Here is a 21073-nt window from a genome sequence, read left to right on the forward strand (position 1 = left end):
GGAGATGGGAAACAATGCTCTAAAGTACCACACAAGTCATCAAGCAGACCCATAAAAACATTACACAGAGGTACATTGGTACACAGTCCAGCACTACAACAAAAAAACATTTAGCAACACAGTGGACCGCAGCACTACATTGTGAGTAGCTATAGAAACCATGTAAACATTGGTACAAAGCGCTATATAATTCTGTAATAAACTGAACTATCCTGTAAAATACTATACTTGACACTGTAGTATACCTCGATCATGTAGTGCTTACTAAAGAATGTTGTAGTATACAGTACTGTAGAATACTGTAGTGCTTGCTATAGAATGTTGTAGTTGTGGAACACTAGATGCCTAACTTGACTAGCGTATAACAAAGGAAAATACTAATTCCAGGAGATCCATGCAAACTGTCAAAGGCATAGTGTTGTATAGCAAGCATGTGTGTGTGGTCTTTTTGGACGTTACGCACACTGGTGTACACCAATACAATAATACACGGTGGGAACCAATAGATAGAGCTGCCGACTGACACACACGCACACACACACACACACATCAGCTTGCATCAGGTGGAATGACGCACTTATAACTCAAGTCCGTGAAACCACGAGAGAGAGAGAGAGAGAGAGCAAGGCTGTGTGCAAAAGGTGATTGTGCAATACACATAAGATTGTCAATTGACGGTGGGGTTTTCAACAGTTGTAGACTGTAGAATACTATATTGCACACTAGTATCCCCTGATCATGTGTAGTATTTACTATAGAATTACGTAGACTGTAACAAAACACAACGTTGTTTTAACTATAGTAATACTACAGTATTTCATTAGCATATATCCCACCCATTCCCCATATACCAGTTTGTTCGTCCAATGAGTGAGAAACCTACATGCCAAGTATTTACCATATTATGTTCCCTAAAGGTCATAGAAAAGAGTAGAAGCTCTACACTATCTGTTTAGATTCCATATCTATCTGTCAGGACCCGGTGCGAGAAACAGTCACTAATAATCGTCAGAACCCAGAAGATGAGGCAGACACAGCAGTACTAGAGATGGTGGTTTAATTAAAGAACAAAATCTTCAGGCAAAGAATCTAAATCCACAATGTCCAAACATAAAGCCAAGAAGCACAAAATGGATATCCTCCAAAATACAAAGAAACTCCAGAAAGTGGTAAAAACAGCAGGGAAAAACAAACCTCAAAAGACTACTCAAAAATACAAAAGAACTAAACCAGAGAACCTCTGGAAAATCCAATAAGAGAATCATATGTTCAGAACAAGACTTGGGCTGGGGCTGGGTGCTAACATACAAACACTGAGCAAGGAACTGAGGAACACACAGGGTTTAAATACTAACAAGGGAACGACACACAGGTGCAAACAATAATTAGAGCAAGGAAAAACAAAAGGTACAAAAAAGGTGCAATGGGGACATCTAGTGACCAAAACCTGAACAGTCCTGGCCAAAACCTGACAGAATCCCCCTCCTAGGAACGGCTCCTGACGTTCCTACCAGCCTTCTCAGGGTGGAGGGTCCTGAACTGACGAATGAGGTCAGGGTCCAGTATGTCCTTGGCAGGAACCCAGGAGCGCTCCTCGGGACCGTAGCCTTCCCAGTCCACCAGATACTGCCAGGACCGCTGCACTCGGAGGGAATCCAGTATCCGGTGGACGGTATAAGCCGACTGGCCACCGATGACACGGGGCGGAGGTCTGCCTGCCGGGATAAGGGGAGAAAAAACAACAGGTTTTAATAAAGAAATGTGAAATGTTGGATTGATCTTAAGGGATCTGGGTAAGTGCAGGCGAAAAGTAACGGGATTGACTCGCCTGGCAATCTTAATTGAGGATGGGGGCGCTGTTGAGACTATTTATGCTAATTGGGTAATTTTTGAAACGGCTTCCCACAAAATCCTTGATCGTACAATATGCATATTATTATTATTATTGGATAGAAAACAGTCTATAGTTTCTATAGGAGTTGAAATTTTGTCTCTAAGTGGAACAGAGCCCATTCTACAGCAATTTCCCTGACATGGAGTCAGATTTCAGAAATGTTGGCCACTGTTCTGAAGTCAGTTAAAAGGGCACTGTTATTGCTATGACTATACAGACACTGCTTACGTCTTCCCCTGGATGCCTTTACGTGATGACGATTTCAATGGGGTCGATTGCGCGTTCACAGGCACTACAAATGAAAAAACCCTGAGTCTAGTCATTCTTTTGGAGCTGCGTCATGCGCCTAGAGGACACCGGCCCGCACCTGTTCCAAGCATTAGTGAAGGGGGTAATATTACTCGGGTCATGTTTCTATTCGTTATGGGAGTTAAAAACATCATAAGGTAGTTAATTTAAAGCGTTTTATAGCAATTTATATCCGTTTAGTGCGATTTTGGGACATTTATTTCTTTAACGCTGTGAATAGCTGGGCACGCTTTCAGTTCATCCCGAACGCAGTTGGCATTTCCACATGGCAAGAGGACAGCTTTCCACCAAAAGACGATTACTCCCAAGAAAGGATCCTTTGCCCAAGATACTGATGGAAGAACAGCTCAAAGTAGGACATTTTTATTATGATAAATCGTGTTTCTGTCGAAACATTTTAGTGGCTTAGGACGCCATGTTTTTTGACGTAGCTTCGCTTGGCGCAAACTGTATTGAAAAGTAAGGATAAATTAAAAAATGTAATTCCGCAATTGTATTAAGAATTAAATTGTCTATCAATCCCTGTCCACCCTATATTTTTTAGTCACGTTTATGAGTATTTATGTATAAGAGTAGATCACTGTCTAAGTGGCGCAAGGACATTTTCTGACCAGCTGAGCTACATTTCACATTGTCTAACCATGATTTTGGTGGCTAAATATAAACATTTTCGATCAAACTCTATATGGATTGTGTAATATGATGTTACAGGAGTGTCATCTGAAGAATTCTGAGAAGGTTAGTGAAAAAATTAATATATTTTTGGCGATGTTGACGTTATCGCCCACTTTGGCTAGAATCAATGCTGGGCTGCTATGTGCTATGTGCTATGCTAATATAACGATTTATTGTGTTTTCGCTGTAAGACACTTAGAAAATCTGAAATATTGTCTGTATTCACAGGATCTGTGTCTTTCGATTCGTGTATGCTGTGTATTTTTACGAAATGTTTGATGATTAGTAAGTAGGTAAACACGTTGCTCAATGTAGTTTTTCTAGTCCATTTGTGACGGTGGGTGCAATTGTAACCTATGCCATCTACCTGAAATATGCACTTTTTTCTAACAAAACCTATCCCATACCATAAATATGTTATCAGACTGTCATCTGATGAGTTTTTTTGTTGGTTAGGGGCTATAAATATCTTAGTTTAGCCGAATTGGTGATGGCTACTGGTGTTGGTGGACAAATAAAAGATGGTGGATTATGCTAATGTGTTTTTAGGTAATAGATGTACATCTTTACATATTGTGTCTTCCCTGTAAAACATTTTAAAAATCGGACATGTTGACTGGATTCACAAGATCTGTGTCTTTCATTAGCTGTATTGGACTTTAATGTGTGAAAGTTAAATATTTTAAAAAAATATTTTTTTTGAATTTCGCGGCACTGGTTTTTCAGTGGGGGGGGGGGGGGGGGGGCCGCTAGCGGCACGCTGATCCTAGACAGGTTAAAGGGACCGATGAATCTCTGGGACAGCTTGCGAGACTCCACCCGTAGCGGTAAGTTCTTTGTTGAGAGCCATACTCTCTGGCCGGGGTACAGGGTAGGACCGGGACGGCGACGTCTGTTGGCTTGTCGTTGGTACTGCTGTGAGGAACGCAGAAGATTAAGACGTGCCTTCTTCCACGTTAGCCGACAGCGTCTGATGAACCTCGAGGCTGAAGGCACTCTGACTTCTGCCTCCTGGTCCGGGAACAATAGAGGAGCATAGCCAAACTGACACTCATGCGGGGATATACCAGTGGAGGAAGAGCACAAGGTGTTGTGCGCGTACTCGGCCCAAACAATGAAGGATGACCATGTGGACGGGTTGTTGGAAACCATACATCTGAGGGTGGTTTCCAGCTCCTGATTCATCCTCTCAGTTTGGCCGTTGGACTCTGGATGGTACCCTGAAGATAAACTGGCCGTGGCCCCTATGAGTTGGCAGAAGGCCTTCCAAAACCTTGAGGCGAACTGGGGACCTCTGTCGGAAACCATATCTTGCGGAATGCCAAAGACTCGGAACACATGGTTAATCACCAACTCAGCTGTTTCCTTGGCAGAAGGTAATTTGGTCAAGGGAACAAACCTGGCCGCCTTAGAAAACCTGTCGATGATGACTAGGATCGTAGTATTACCATGGGACGGAGGAAGGCCAGTAATAAAGTCCAACGAGATATGGGACCAGGGTCGGTGGGGAATAGATAAAGGGTGAAGGAGTCCTTGAGGGCGGAGATGAGAAGATTTGCCCTGGCAGCACACGGAAAAGGCCTTGACGAAAGAAGCAACGTCTTCTTTTATGGTGGGCCACCAGAACTTACGCTGGATGAACTCCAAGGTGCGACCTACGCCCGGGTGACAGGTGAGGCGAGAGGAGTGCCCCCACAGAAGGACTTGGGACCTTGCTGCCTTGGGAACAAACAACCGATTGGCAGGACCTCCTCCAGGGCCCGGTTCGATGGCTTGAGCTTGTTTCACGGTATCCTCCACTTGCCACGAGATCGGAGCCACGATCTTAGCGGCAGGAAGGACAGTCATGTCAGTATCTTCTCGAATGGCAGGAGAGTAGATTCGTGACAAGGCGTCCGGTTTGAGATTCTTCGACCCGGGTCTATAGGTGAGGATAAACTGAAATCGGCTGAAGAAAAGAGACCATCGAGCTTGTCTGGAGTTCAACCGCTTCGCCTGCTGGATATACTCCAGATTTTTGTGGTCCGTAAGCACTTGAAACGGTTGAGAAGCCCCCTCGAGCCAGTGTCTCCATTCCTTCAATGCCATCTTAACCGCTAGGAGTTCACGATCCCCCACATCGTAATTCCTCTCGGCCGGGGTAAGCCGGTGAGAGAAGAAGGCGCAAGGATGAAGCTTCTTGTCTTCACCCCTCTGAGACAGGACAGCTCCAACACCAACCTCTGATGCGTCTACCTCCACCACAAAAGGTTCATCCGCCGTTGGTAGTGTCAGGATGGGAGCAGAGAGGATGCGCTGCTTGAGTCCTTGGAAGGCCGTCTCAGCTTCTCTTCCCCACAGAAACCTTGTGTTGCCACCCTTGGTTACAGATGAGAGAGGGGCTGACACCGAGCTGAAGTTCTTGATGAACTTGCGGTAAAAGTTGGTGAAGCCCAGGAAACGCTGAACTTCCTTAACGGACTTGGGGGTGGGCCAATCCGCTACCGCCCCTACCTTCTTGGGGTCCATCTGTAATCGACCGGGTTCTACTATAAATCCCAGGAATTGTACGCGAGAGGAATGGAATTCACACTTTTCCGGCTTAATGTACAAATGGCTGTCTAGGAGGCGTTTGAGCACTTGTCTGACATGCTTAGTGTGTTCTTGAAGGGAGCTCGAAAAGATGAGGATGTCATCCAAGTAAACAAACACGAAGATGTTAAGCATATCCCTAAGCACATCGTTTATGAGCGCTTGGAACACAGCCGGGACGTTGGTCAGGCCGAAGGGCATCACCGAGTATTCGTAGTGACCAGTAGGCGTGTTGAAAGCGGTCTTCCACTCGTCCCCGGGTTTGATCCGCACAAGATGATATGCGTTCCGCAGGTCAAGCTTAGTGAAGACAACTGCTTCCTGGAGCAGCTCAAAGGCTGTGGCCATAAGGGGTAGCGGGTAGCGGTTACGGACGGTTATGGCATTGAGTCCCCGGTAGTCGATGCAAGGTCGTAATCCACCGTCTTTCTTGGCCACAAAGAAAAACCCTGCTCCCGCCGGCGAGGTAGATGGACGCATGAGGCCTGCTGCCAGAGCGTCCTTGATGTAGGTATCCATAGTAGCCCGTTCGGGAGGAGAAAGGGAAAAGATCCGACCCCTGGGAGGGCAGGTCCCTGGAAACAGGTCGATGGTGCAATCGTAAGGTCTATGGGGTGGTAGTTTGGTGGCCCTCTGTTTGCTAAATACCGGTTTGAGGTCATGGTAACACTCGGGAACTCGGGACAGGTCGATGGATTCTAGAGACTCGGGAGGGGAACTCGGGGAACTCGGGAAGATACAAGTGGCTTGGCACGTAGGACCCCACTGCTTGATAGTGCCCACAGACCAGTCGATGTGAGGGTTATGGCTGTGAAGCCAGGGGTAACCAAGGACGAGAGGGAACTCGGAACAGGAGATCAGATGAAAGTTCATCAATTCCTGGTGTTGGGAAACTGAAAGTCGCAAGGGGGTAGTGGCACGAGTGACAAGTCCAGATCCCAAAGGACTTCTATCCAACGTAGTAACCCTTATGGGGTCACTTAGAGGTTCAGAAGGAACGCCATTCTCCTTCGCCCAGACCCCATCCATGAAGTTACCTGCGGCTCCAGAGTCTACCAAGGCTTAAAGAGGAAACTCGTGGTCGTCCCAGGAAAGGGTAACTGGAATGAGCAGGCGGGAGTTGGATGGATGGGAGGAGGTTATGTTTCCCGTTACAGTCCTCCCAGGCCTGCACGGGAGAGTGCGTTTCCCTGGAGCCCGGGACACGTGGAGCGGAAATGGCCCGGTTTGCCGCAATATAGACTACATCGCTCCCTCATCCGGCGGTCTCTCTCAGCCTGGGAGATGCGTCCAACCTGCATGGGTTCCGGTGGAGCCAGCGAGGATAAAGGTGGAGACTCAGAGCTGGAACCGATAGGAGCTAGGGTGAGAGGTCTACGGTTGAGTTCTCTCTCTCAGACGCTGGTCTTGTCCGGTGGTTCCCGAGTGGCCAGTTCATCTTGGATGGTGTCAGAAAGACCCTTCAAAAAACACACTGTGAGCGCCTCGTCGTTCCAGCCACTTGCTGCTGCCACAGTGCGGAACTGGATGGCATAGTCCGTCACGCTGCGCCGACCTTGGCGGAGAGTTAGGAGCTGTTTGGCTGAGTCAGGGCCGTTGGTAGGACCTTGAAACACTCGCTTGAATTCTTCAGCAAAGGTAGAGTAGCTGGCACAGCAGGGACTTTGGGCATCCCACACAGCAGTAGCCCAGGCTAGGGCTTTTTCCGACAGCAGGGTGATGATATATGCTATCTTGGACCGGTCGGTGGGAAACGACGATGGTTGTAGCTCAAAGGAGAGAGAACATTGGGTGAAAAACCCCTTACAAACACTCGGATCACCTGAGAACCGTTGGGGAGGCGGCAGACGAGGTTCAGCCAGGGAGTTAACTGCAAGGGGCACTTGAATCTGATGAACTGGAGCAGAAGCGGTTGCCGGGGAAAGTCGATCAGAAATCTGCTTTATGGAAGTCAGCATCTCTGACAGAAGTTGAGAATGTCTAGCCATTAAGGCCTCTTGCTGAACCAGAGCAGCTTCGTGGCATTGGACAGTCCCCTCGTGGTGGGACAGGATGGAACAAAAATCCTGGGTACTGGCTGCCTCTGGGTTCATTATAATGGCTCAGTGTTTCTGTCAGGACCCGGTGCGAGAAACAGTCACTAATAATCGTCAGAACCCAGCAGATGAGGCAGACACAGCAGTACTAGAGATGGTGGTTTAATTAAAGAACAAAATCTTCAGGCAAAGAATCTAAATCCACAATGTCCAAACATAAAGCCAAGAAGCACAAAATGGATATCCTCCAAAATACAAAGAAACTCCAGAAAGTGGTAAAAACAGCAGGGAAAAACAAACCTCAAAAGACTACTCAAAAATACAAAAGAACTAAACCAGAGAACCTCTGGAAAATCCAATAAGAGAATCATATGTTCAGAACAAGACTTGGGCTGGGGCTGGGTGCTAACATACAAACACTGAGCAAGGAACTGAGGAACACACAGGGTTTAAATACTAACAAGGGAACGACACACAGGTGCAAACAATAATTAGAGCAAGGAAAAACAAAAGGTACAAAAAAGGTGCAATGGGGACATCTAGTGACCAAAACCTGAACAGTCCTGGCCAAAACCTGACACTATCTACCTACAAGTTATGGAAAATGTGATCTTTTAATATTTGTCCAGTAGTTTTCCTCAAGGAGAAAACCCCCACTTCTATGCTGAAGATAATAAAACAAAAACACTTATGGTAAATACTATCGTAATGTCTGCAAAAACACTACAGTAATTACTATAGTATATGCTATAGTGTTTTTAACTATAGTAATACTATAGTATTTATACTACTGTATTTATAAACTGTACATACTACAGTAAAGTCCGCAAAAACACTACAGTGAATACTATAGTATATAAATACCTCCATACCTCATGTGTGTATGTGTTTGTGAGTGAGTCTGTGTGAGTGAGTCTGTGTTTATTAATAGCACATTAATGCAGTGGAAAAAAGATAGGCCTGTTGTTTTCTCAATCTCATATTAATAGCTTAGAGTCACTAGAGACCTTTTTCCTCTGTCCCTCTCTCTCAAATGTTTTCTGTCTGTATGTCTATCCCTCTCTTTCTCTCAAATGTTTTCTGTCTGTATGTCTGTCCATCTCTCTCAATTTTTTCTGTCTTTGTCTCTCAGCTGTTAACTCTCTCCTCATCCCTCTCTCTTTCCGTAGGCTATTTAGCTTTGTCATGCTAGTTTCTCTTACATTTCTCTTTTTCAGGGCTGCAATCGGTTTTAGAATGAGTTCCAATGTGTACAGTACATCTAGGCATACAGGGAAACAAGTAGGAGGAAATGTCCTTGATTATGGACTTCCTATCTAAACCCCCAATGCCCTGTCTTTGACCTTCAACCTTTAACCTCTAAGCTGAGGTCAACTGTCAATCACTCTGCTGCACTCTCTGAAGTCTCCTCCCATCTACCTTTTACTTTCATTCACCTTTATTCACCCAAAAACTATTCCACTTTGTTCACTGTCACATCAGAACAAACTCCTGATGCATTATCAGCCTACAGAAACAATTGTTTGGAGTTTTTGTTGTTTGAAATTAAAGTAAACAAATATGGAGACACACACATAGTAAAGTAGTTTTCTTCTCCTTTTTGTTGAGCTTCAGAGACCTAGGGGTTTCGCGATCTTTTGCTGACTCACAAAAGAGCACTGACTGAGGTGGAGGACTGACTGAGGTGGAGGACTGACTGAGGTGAAGAACTGACTGAGGTGAAGAACTGACTGAGGTGGAGGACTGACTGAGGTGGAGGACTGACTGAGGTGTAAAACTGACTGAGGTGAAGAATTGATTGAGGTGGAGGACTGACTGAGGTGTAAAACTGACTGAGGTGAAGAACTGACTGAGGTGAAGAACTGACTGAGGTGAACAACTGACTGAGGTGGAGGACTGACTGAGGTGAAGAACTGACTGAGGTGAAGAACTGACTGAGGTGGAGGACTGACTGAGGTGAAGAACTGACTGAGGTGAAGAACTGACTGAGGTGGAGGACTGACTGAGGTGAAGAACTGACTGAGGTGGAGGACTGACTGAGGTGGAGGACTGACTGAGGTGAAGAACTGACTGAGGTGGAGGACTGACTGAGGTGAAGAACTGACTGAGGTGAAGAACTGACTGAGGTGGAGGACTGACTGAGGTGAAGAACTGACTGAGGTGGAGGACTGACTGAGGTGAAGAACTGACTGAGGTGGAGGACTGACTGAGGTGAAGGACTGACTGAGGTGGAGGACTGACTGAGGTGTAAAACTGACTGAGGTGAAGAACTGACTGAGGTGAAGAACTGACTGAGGTGAACAACTGACTGAGGTGGAGGACTGACTGAGGTGAAGAACTGACTGAGGTGAAGAACTGACTGAGGTGAAGAACTGACTGAGATGGAGGACTGACTGAGGTGAAGAACTGACTGAGGTGAAGAACTGACTGAGGTGGAGGACTGACTGAGGTGAAGAACTGACTGAGGTGGAGGACTGACTGAGGTGAAGAACTGACTGAGGTGAAGAACTGACTGAGGTGGAGGACTGACTGAGGTGGAGGACTGACTGAGGTGGAGGACTGACTGAGGTGAAGAACTGACTGAGGTAAAGAACTGACTGAGGTGGAGGACTGACTGAGGTGAAGAACTGACTGAGGTGGAGGACTGACTGAGGTGGAGGACTGACTGAGGTGAAGAACTGACTGAGGTGGAGGACTGACTGACTCCCTCTGGGTTGTCATTGGGTTTCTTCTCAGCTTCAGTGTTTGGCTTTTCTCGCTTTGCAAGTCGATGACCTTATGACGTTGACTGACAAGCCATGGTGTGTGTGAGGATGATCTTATGATGTTGACTGACACTCCATGGTGTGTGTGAGGATGACCTTATGATGTTGACTGACACTCCATGGTGTGTGTGAGGATTACCTTATGATGTTGACTGACAAGCCATGGTGTGTGAGGATGATCTTATGACGTTGACCTGGTGTGTGTGTGGGTCTGTGTGTGTGTCCCTTCCTCTCTCTGTTAACGTCTAGCAGTGGCTTACTCTGGTTTGTTATGTTTAGATTTTTAGATTTACATGGCGCATGATGTTTAAACAGCTTGCTGAGTGCTTTGTGGGTCTGACAATGTCAATAATTTCTACAGTAACTCAGCGTGTGTGTGTGTGTGTGTGTGTGTGTGTGTGTGTGTGTGTGTGTGTGTGTGTGTGTGTGTGTGTGTGTGTGTGTGTGTGTGTGTGTGTGTGTGTGTGCGTGTGCGTGTGCGTGTGTGTGTGTGTGTGTCCCTTCCTCTCTCTGTCAAGGTTTAGCAGTAAATTACTCTATCTTGATATGTTTAGATTTTTAGATTTACATGACGCATGATGTTTGAACAGCTTCCTGAGTGCTTTGGGGGGTCTGGCATTGTCAATCATTTCTACAGTAACTCACACACATTCCTTTTCTAATCTGAAAGAGAACAATACTTTTTACTCAGATATGCTATGGAGTGGATTGTTATCCATCTGTTTCTGACTGTGTTTGCAGAATAAGCAACAGAGTGGGTTATTACTAGAAGACTAGAAGAAGATGATGCAACCTCGGGCCACAACTAATGGGATTTAATGTAGTCTGCCAGCACCTATAAACTATACGTATTGTATTCATTCCCGTGGGAATTAAAACTAAAGTGCATTAGGAAAAGATAAGTGAGCACTGTTGGAGGTTGTTAATTTGAGCCAGTTTGCTACAGCAGTGAAATTATCCTGCAGCAACAGGAAATGTGAATTATTATGTGAATTATAATTAATGGACATTTTTGTAGGGTTCGATACATTTTTCGGAAGGGAACATCAAGTCTGAAATTCCTATGTGGAAATTGGAGACTTCAGAAGCATTTTCAAACCTCAAATACACAAGTTTTTAATTTCCTGCATTGCATAAAATGTATCCTGCAACAGGGTGATCACAATAAGATCCTACATCTGTACATCCCTATTTCCCAGCGCCAGGTGTGAGATCGGTGTGGGAATGCCGCCCCATACCGTTCCCATTCCATTCCCTATTCCAATCCCCTCACACTGCCAGGATATTGAGAAGCTTAATCACATACACATATTTCTGCTCATAAATAAAACAAGCACTCACAAGTGATGTAATTAGAATGAATTATGGAGAAGAGATTAAGATTAGCACCAGCATCATTACACAGATTATTTTTATAAACTCACTTCGTTACGTTCACCTCTATTAAGCTCAAATAACCTTGAGTTTTTCCCCCTCTCTTCTTAGAAACACACAGATTCATTATATGAATATATATTATATTAAACATGTTGGTTTGAGGGCTCTTCGTGTGAAGCCTGCGATGGCATGTGTTGCATGCATGATATGTCCAGAGAATGCAGTTAGAGGTCATGTTGAAGGAGTGAAAGGGAATTGAAGAGGAAGAAATGCTGCTGCTCGTAGCCAATTTGAATGATCTCTACTAGGGTTGTTTGACTGGTTCTCAAGGGCCACAGAGTACCCATTTGTGGAAAACTCCAAACTTCTTCAACCTTGACTTGGAATGAGACAGAATCTATGGCCTATCAATAACAATGATTGATCAATTAAATAACAGGAGGAACTTAAAACCAGCAGGGACTGCATCCCTCGAGGGCTGGAGCAGTACTCCTCGGATTTCAATTTAAGGATGTATTCTATCAAAAGTCGTGCTCTCTCCAATTTCTCTGCTTGACAATAGCATTATCTCTGCAGACTCCATTGCATTATATTCGTCCACAAACTGCTCTCATTGAAAAACAATTTCCTGGCCACATTTTGACGCTTCATTTCTGTCTGTTTGAAGAGAGCTCTTGAAGAGGAAACGCTGATGCAGAGAGATGATTGGATTGCTTTTGAAAACCTGAACTACATTTGCACATGTTTAACCTGTTTGGGATAGGGGGCAGTATTTTCACGTTCGGATGAAAAGCTTGCCCAGAGTAAACTGCCTGCTACTCAGGCCTAGAAGCTAATATATGCATATTATTAGTAGAGTTGGATAGAAAACACTCTGAAGTTTATAAAACTGTTTGAAGGATATCTGTGAGTATAACAGAACTCAGAACTATGGCAGGCAAAAAACCTGAGAAAAATCCAACCAGGAAGTGGGAAATCTGAGGTTTGTAGGTTTTCAAGTCTTTGCCTATCCAATATACAGTGTAAATGGGGTCATATTGCACTTCCTAGGGCTTCCACTAGATGTCAACAGTCTTTAGAACCTTGTTCCAGGCTTCCACTATAAAGGGGGAATCTTTTATCAAAGTTTATGATGAGTATTTCTGTAAATTGATGTGCCTCTCTGCAAATTCACTGGATGTTTTCGAGGCACAACATTACTGAACATAACGCGCCTGAGATTTTTGGATATAAATATGAACTTTATCGAACAAAACATACATGTTGTGTGTAACATGAAGTCCTATGAGTGCCATCTGATGAAGATCATCAAAGGTTAGTGATTAATTTTATCTTTATTTCTGCTTTTTGTGACTCCTCTCTTTGGCTCTAAAATGGCTGTATGTTTTTGTGACTAGGCACTGACCTAACATAATCATATAGTATGTTTTCGCTGTAAAGCCTTTTTGAAATCGGACACGATGGCTAGATTAACAAGAAGTTAAGCTTTAATTTGGTGTATTGCACTTGTGAAAGTATGAAAGTTAAATTTCAGCGGATGTTGTCGAGCGAAACCCCTAGCCTTAAGAATGAATGTGCATTACAGTAGTGTGCTAACCACTTTCCATGCAGATTCATTGTGGCGTAGGTGATTACCTGAGAGACTCTTTTTGTTTCGCCCGAGTCTCTCTCTCTGCCAGACAAACAAAACAAGTGTTTATTCATCATCAAGCCAGCAGTGTATTTTCCGGGTACTGAGTTCACTCCCCTCTCAGTAAAAGTGTCTTAAACACTCCTTTCCCATCTAGATGAACCCATGATGAGTGTTATATTAAGGGTGGAATTAGAGGCTGGTGTCCACATGAATAATCTCTCTCTCTCCCTGCGTTATCGCCGGTCCAGACGGAGCCTAGCTATATGCAAAAGGAAAGCGGACGGTAAGCTTCTTAGAGGGATTTCTCACATCTGTACTGCCTCCAAAAAACAAATACAGAGGACAGAGTTTATAGACAAATTTAAAGGCCTAAGAAAACAGAACTTTATTTTGATTTTACTTAGAACAAGCATGTGATCGGTCCCAGAGACTACCTACACCCTGACCCTTTTACTCCCTTTTGGACCGTCCGTGTCGAGTCAGCCAATCAAACGACTCAATGGTGTCCTTCACTTTACTGTATGGGCAAAGTGATGATCCACCACAAGTAAATTAAACTGGCGGCTTGCCATCCCCCAGCCTGGTGTGTGTGTGTGTGTGTGTGTGTGTGTGTGTGTGTGTGTGTGTGTGTGTGTGTGTGTGTGTGTGTGTGTGTGTGTGTGTGTGTGTGTGTGTGTGTGTGTGTGTGTGTGTGTGTGTGTGTGTGTGTGTGTGCGTGTGTGTGTGTGTTACAGTTAAATGCGTTCACAATTGGAGCTACAGGGTCTGCAGGCTTTTGTTCCAGCCCAGCACTAACTCACCCAATTACAGTAACGGTTGGCAGAAAATTACTCTCATCAACTGTTTGTGCCTGTATCTCATCTGGACTATGCTTACTGACCATTGTATAAAGAATGGGGGAAAAAAGTTTTGCATGTTAACTTGTCGACGTAGTAGGATGTTGAGTACACAAGTCAGGGTTGGATAAGCACCTTTCATATGTAGATGCTACCTAAGCAGCCGTACTGTGTTTCTCCTTCTGTGGCCACCTCTGTGGCCATCTCTCCCAGGGCTGTTAGCTGTCATTGCAGGAGACAGGAGAGGTGGCTCATTGACTTAAACGGTTTCCTCATGATTAATTTAGCATGTTACTGAGCGGTTTGAAAGGAGAGTGGAGACACCTTCTCCATGGTTCTGGCCGGCAGTGTTTCACTCTATTAAACGCTGTCCGGGGGCATCATTTATTAACATGATCCATGAGCTGGATGACGGGGGAGGGCGGAGAGGGAGGAAGGGAGGGGAGGGGGAGGCAGGGAGCAGAGAGGGGGAAGGGAGAGGAGAGGGGGGAGGTAATACTGTGCCGCCTGTCATCAGTGGTTAGTTCAGTAAGAGCATGGAGACATGAACCCCCTACGGGAGAGCAGCAGGCTTTTATCCACCTGCCCTGCACGTCCCCGCTCCCTGCCTGATGTCAGGTGAGCCTGGGAGAGGATCACCACATCACCCCTACCTGACCTCTGGGTCTACGTTCATGGATAAGGGGAGAAAAACTGATGAGTAGACGCTATGGACACTGGGGATCCTGAAGATGACTTCCTTTATAATGGGCTTCTAGGGTTAGCCTGAAGAGGGCATGTAATGTCCGGGGTTTTAGTTATCGCCGTCAAAAGACTGTTTGTTACAGAGTGTAATTTTTATAGATGTTTTGCATAATGGACCGCAGTCATTTGAGAGCCAACAACTCACTGTTGGCTGTGAAAATACTGCAGCTCAGACTTTCTTTCACCCTCTCCCTCCCCTCCCCTCCCCTCCCCTCCCCTCCCCTCCCCTCCCCTCCCCTCACAGCCCTGCATTCTCGAACACTTCAACAGACTTCCCTGTGTCTTATTGTGATAAAAACAGTTTAACAGCTCGGTCCTGTAGCTCCTTCCACTTTTTCATGTCAGCCGGTTACTTCCTGGGGTCTGGTTAGGTCCTGGGGTCCGGATAGGTCCTGGGGTCTGGTTAGGTCCTGGGGTCCGGATAGGTCCTGGGGTCTGGTTAGGTCCTGGGGTCCGGATAGGTCCTGGGGTCTGGTTAGGTCCTGGGGTCCGGATAGGTCCTGGCGTCTGGTTAGGTCCTGGGGTCCGGATAGGTCCTGGGGTCTGGTTAGGTCCTGGGGTCCGGATAGGTCCTGGCGTCTGGTTAGGTCCCATGGGGTCCGGATAGGTCCTGGCGTCTGGTTAGGTCCTAGGGTCCGGATAGGTCCTGGGGTCTGGTTAGGTCCTGGGGTCTGGTTAGGTCCTGGGGTCTGGTTAGGTCCTGGGGTCTGGTTACACCTGTCTGAAAAGCCCAGACATGTCATCAGGGTCGTCTCATTCAGTCTGACCTCCCGAGGTCAAGTAACACACAAACACACTCACACACACCAGGCCTTTATGTAACACCGTTCATCTGTGCTTCATTCTATAGCTAGAGGACTCTTGATATCTCCAGGAGTGATAAGTATAACTTTTGTCCTAATCTGTTGTTGTCAAGTACTGTCTTTTTTCAAGCTAGGGCCAGCTAGTGCTGCCTGTCTTCCCAGTAGCATACTTGGTGTGTGAACTGCTTTTTTTTAAATACAAAATTAACCTAGGCAAGTCAGTTAAGAACAAATTCTTATTTACAATGATGGCCTACCCTCCCGGCCAAACCCTCACGATGCTGGGCCAATTGTGCGCCACCCTATGGGACTCCCAATCCCGTCTGGTTGTGACACAGCCTGGGAACGAATCAGGGTCAGTAGTGACACTTCTAGCATTGCAATGCAGTGCCTTAGACCGCTGCACCACTCGGGAGGCCAGGTTATGAGCTGACATAACTTGCAGATGACTGTTGACATATCAACCAGGATTAAAGGTCAGGGCAATTACGTTTGACTTCGTCTTTACTAGAGACTGTTCGCCTACTAATCTCACTGCAACCCCCCTCCAGGTCTCTAATTATTTTCTGTCTCTGTCTCTCCTCCAACCCTAGCCACTCAGCCGCTACCCAGATGGTCATGCAGTGTTGCAATCATCGCTCTCTCTCTCCCACTACTCTCTCCTCTTCTATCCTATCATCTCCTTTCCTTCTCCATCCTATCTCCTGTTTGTGCCTCTTCGTCCCTACTCTCCTCCCTTTCCGCATCCTATGACTCGCACTGTCCCCTTTCCTCTCAGGCCGGCTCAGCCCTCCCCTCCATCTCCGTCGCTGAGTGACTCATTGCGAGCTTACAGAACAGGGCTGCAGGCAACTGAGCGAAAATGGAGGAAAACTAAACTCCTTTCACCCCCCCCTCCATGTTTCTGCTGCTAAAGCCACTTTCCTTCGCTCTAAATTTCAAGCTTCTGCCTTTAACCCTGGGAAAGTATTTTCCACCTTCTCCTCCCTCTAATCCTCCACTATTGTCAACATGTTTGAAAAGAAGGTTGCTGACATTCGCTCCTCATTCCCTCAGCCACTGACACAGAACTACCCTACGCCTTGGTCTCTTTTTCCCTTCACTCTACAAATGAAATCCTGCGACCAGTGAGGTCCAGCCACCCGACAACCTGCCCGCTCGCTCCCATCCCCTCCTCCCTTCTCCAGACCATTTCTGGAGACCTTCTCCCATTCCTCACTTTCCTCATCAACTCATCCTTGACCACAGGCTGCTTCCCCTTTGACTTCCAAATGGCCAGAGTTGCTCCCCTCCTCAAGAAAGCAACACTTGACCCTTCTGATGTCAAAAACTACAGACCGGTATCCCTTCTTTCTTTACTTTCCAAAACACTTGAGCACCCTGTCTCCGATCAACTTTCTCGTTATCTCTCATACAACGATCTTCTTGACCCTAACCAGTCGGCCTTCAAGATGGGTCACTCAAATGAGACCGCTCTTCTCTGTGTCACGGAGGCTCACCGCACTGCCAAAGCTGACTCTCTCTTCTCTGTTCTAAACCTCCTGGATCTATCCGCTGCTTTCAACATCATGAACCAACAGATCCTCCTCTCCACCCTCTCCAGGCTCTGCTCACTCTTGGATTGCATCCTATCTGGCAGGCTGCTCCTATCAGGTGACGTGGAGAGGATTGGTGTCTGCAACACGTACTCTCACTACTGGTGTCCCTCAGGGCTTGGTTATAAGCCCTCTCATCTTGTCTCCATACACCAAGTCACTCGGCTCCGTCATATCCTCACATGGTCTCTCCTATCACTGTAATGACGCTCAACTACTTTTGTCCTTGTCCTCTTCTGACACCCAGGTTGCGACACGCACTCTGCGTGCCTGGCAGATATCTCAGCTTGGATGTCAGCCCACCACCTCAAGCTCAACCTTGACAGAGATGCTCTTCTTCCCGGGGAAGGCCTGCCCGCTCCAGACCTCTCCATCATGGTTGACAACTCCACTGTGTTCCCCTCCCAAAATGCAAAGAACCTTGCCGTGACCCTGGACACCACCCTGTCGTTCTATGCAACCATCAAAGCAGTGACTCGCTTCTGCAGGTTCATGCTCTGCAACATCCGTAGAGTACGACCCGTCGATGGGAGGCCAAGGGCTTTGGCCCTGAACGCTTTGGCCTTGGCCTACTGTAATTATCACTCAGCTGGGAGGAGGGACGGAGGGATGGAGGGAGGAGCTGGAGGTGAAAAGTCATGGGGTGCGGTAAGAGGAGATATAAGTACTCTGTAGAGATGCTACTGCAGTTAATCAAAAAAATATTTGACCTTTATTTTATCAGGGAGTCATACTGAGAACAAGGTCGCTCTTTACAGACAAACCCTGAAATACAGAAATTCCAGAAAATAAAAACTTAAAAATACAAAATGCAAGCAGAAAGAAAAACACAGTTATTCATCAGTAATAGTTGTACAGTACCAGTCAAAAGATTGGACACAGCTACTCATTCCAGGGTTTTTCTTTATTTTTACTATTTTCTACATTGTAGAATAATAGTGAAGACATAAAAACTATGAAATAACACATGGAATCATGTAGTAACCAAAGAAAGTGTTAAACAAATTATATATTTTATATTTGAGATTCTTCAAAGTAGCCACCCTTTGCACACTCTTGGCATTATCTCAACCAGCTTCATGAGGTAGTCACCTGGAATGCATTTCAATTAACAGGTGTGCCTTGTTAAATATTAATTTGTTGGACTTCTTTCCATTTTAATGCGTTTGAGCCAATCAGTTGTGTTATGACAAGGTAGGGTGGTATACAGAAGACAGCCCTATTTGGTAAAATACCAAGTATGTATTATGACAAGAACAGCTCAAAAAAGCAAAGATAAATGACAGTCCATCATTACTTTAAGACATGAAGGTCAGTAAATCTGGAAAATGTAAAGAACTTTAAAAGTTTCTTCAAGTGCAGTCGCAAAAAACATAAAGCGCTATGATGAAACTGGCTCTCATGAGGACCGCCACAGGAAAGGAAGACCCAAGTTCTTTAGAGGTCCCAGCCTCAGAAATTGCAGCCCAAGTAAATGGTTCACAGAGTGCAAGTAACAGACACATCTCAAAATCAACGGTTCAGAGGAGACTGCATGAATGAGGCCTTCATGGTCGAAGTGCTGCAAAAGAAAACACTAATAAAGGACACCAATAATAAGAAAATGCTTTCTTGGGCCAAGAAACACGAGCATTGGACATTAGACAGGTGGAAATCTGTCATTTGGTCTGATGAGTCTAAGTTTGAGGTTTTTGGATCCATTTTTGTCTTTGTGAGACACAGAGTAGGTGAACAGATGATCTCCGCATGTGTGGTTCCCACCGTGAAGCATGGAGGAGGTGTGATGGTGTAGGGGTGATTTGCGGGTGTCACTGTCAGTGATTTATTTAGAATTCAAGGCCCAGCATTCTGCAGCGATACGCCATCCCATCTGGTTTGCGCTTAATGGGACTATCATTTGATTTCAACAGGACAATTACCCAAAAAACACATCCAGGCTGTCTAAGGGCTATTTGAAAAACAAGGAGAGTGATGGTGCTGCATCAGTGCTACATCAGATGACCTGGCCTCCACAATCACCCGACATCAACCCAATTGAGATGGTTTGTGATGAGTTGGACCGCAGAGTGAAGGAAAAGCAGCCAACAAGTGCTCAGCATATGTGGGAACTCCTTCAAGACTGTTGGAAAAGCATTCCAGGTGAAACCTGGTTGAGAAAAAACCAAGAGTGTGCAAAGCTGTCATCAAGGCAAAGGGTGGCTACTTTGAATAATATAAAATATAAAATCCCAACTTTTGACTGGTACTGTACATAGCACGTGTCTCTTCTCATTGGCTAAACCGTTGATACATAGAAACTTTGGTCTCAACGGTGCCCAGGTATTCTCCTTTCTATTATTCGGTACACCCTGCATCTTTTATATCTGTTGGGTGTGTGTACTACAGCAAATGCAACTGTGAAAAATAATGAGTCAACAGTGAAGTGTCATTTAAAGGAGTGGAGGAGAGTGATAGTGTCCTATTGTCCCAGACAAAGTTAGAGATAGAAGGCAAAGATATACAAGTGTAGGAGAGGTAGAAAGAGATGAATAAAGACAGATCGAGAGATTGCGAGTGACTTACAATGTGCTTTCACAGCATATATGTTTGTGTGTGTGTGTGTGTGTGTGTGTGCGTGCATGTGTGTGTGCGTGTGTGTGTGTGTGTGTGTCTTATTGCAAATCCAGAGGTTTGTGTATGTAAGGTAAAAATGACCCAAATGTATTGGTACTGGAGTAGGATCTATCCTGTCCTTACAGGGACACAATGAGTACTATAATTTATACTATTTCCAGTTAATCTAGACACACAGACTCATAACTGTATCTATGAAGTGTCCCCCTCACCCTACCAGCCCTCCCGGCTCCCTCCTCCTCCTTCCCTCCCCGTCTTCCCCATCCTTCCCTCACATTAGAACGAGCTCTGCATTCTCCTCGGCTCTGCATGAGTCATGACATTAATTGAAATACGTTTACATTGCAGGCATGCACATATTATGATGGGGTTTTTCATTGCCAGGTTCCACAGAGAATAGAATGCATCACAACTTGTCAGTGAAATTGGTGTATGCTGATAATGCTACCACACGTCTGTGCTCTGTAGCACCTACACGAAAGGGAATACATTCTGAAATAAACCGCTCACGGTCATGAAAGCATATCCGTTCTGCTCTTGAAAACAAGTTGTTTATACATACAATATTCATAGATTATGACTTTGAGAAGTGGCTCTGGATAAGAGCGTCTGCTAAATGACTGAAATGTAAATGTGTAATGCTTCTACTCTTTTTCCACAAAGGCTAGTTTGAAGTTAGTTGCAGAAAAACAGACATTGGGAAAGAGCACAGTTAGTCAAGCCAAATGCCTTACAGGGACTCTTCTTACTTTAACCACAGAATCAATCAATATTTAAATGACTCTTCTGTTAATTGTAGTTTGTGGGAGAAAATGGCCAACTTAAACAGCATTGAGTGGTTCCCTAATGGTGGATCTGTGAACAGTGGAATGACGGCTCTAGTTGAATTCTTCCACAGAAAGAGAAACAGTTAAATAGACTAGTTCAGAGACAGGCAGGGTTGTTAAAAGCAGGGTGAGGAAGGGAAAGGAAACCAATCAGAGACAGGCAGGGTTGTTAAAAGCAGGGTGAGGAAGGGAAAGGAAACCAATCAGAGACAGGCAGGGTTGTTAAAAGCAGGGTGAGGAAGGGAAAGGAAACCAATCAAACCACAACAAAATAAATCAACTGACCGAAGCAAGTGACAAAATAGGATAATTGGATATTAGATAAGAAAAGCAAGGCTTGTACCTAAAATAGGATAATTATATATAGAAAAGCAAAGCTTGTACCCAATTTAGTG

Source organism: Salvelinus fontinalis, chromosome 24 (assembly GCF_029448725.1).
Source record: "Salvelinus fontinalis isolate EN_2023a chromosome 24, ASM2944872v1, whole genome shotgun sequence".
Classification (NCBI taxonomy): Eukaryota; Metazoa; Chordata; class Actinopteri; order Salmoniformes; family Salmonidae; genus Salvelinus; species Salvelinus fontinalis.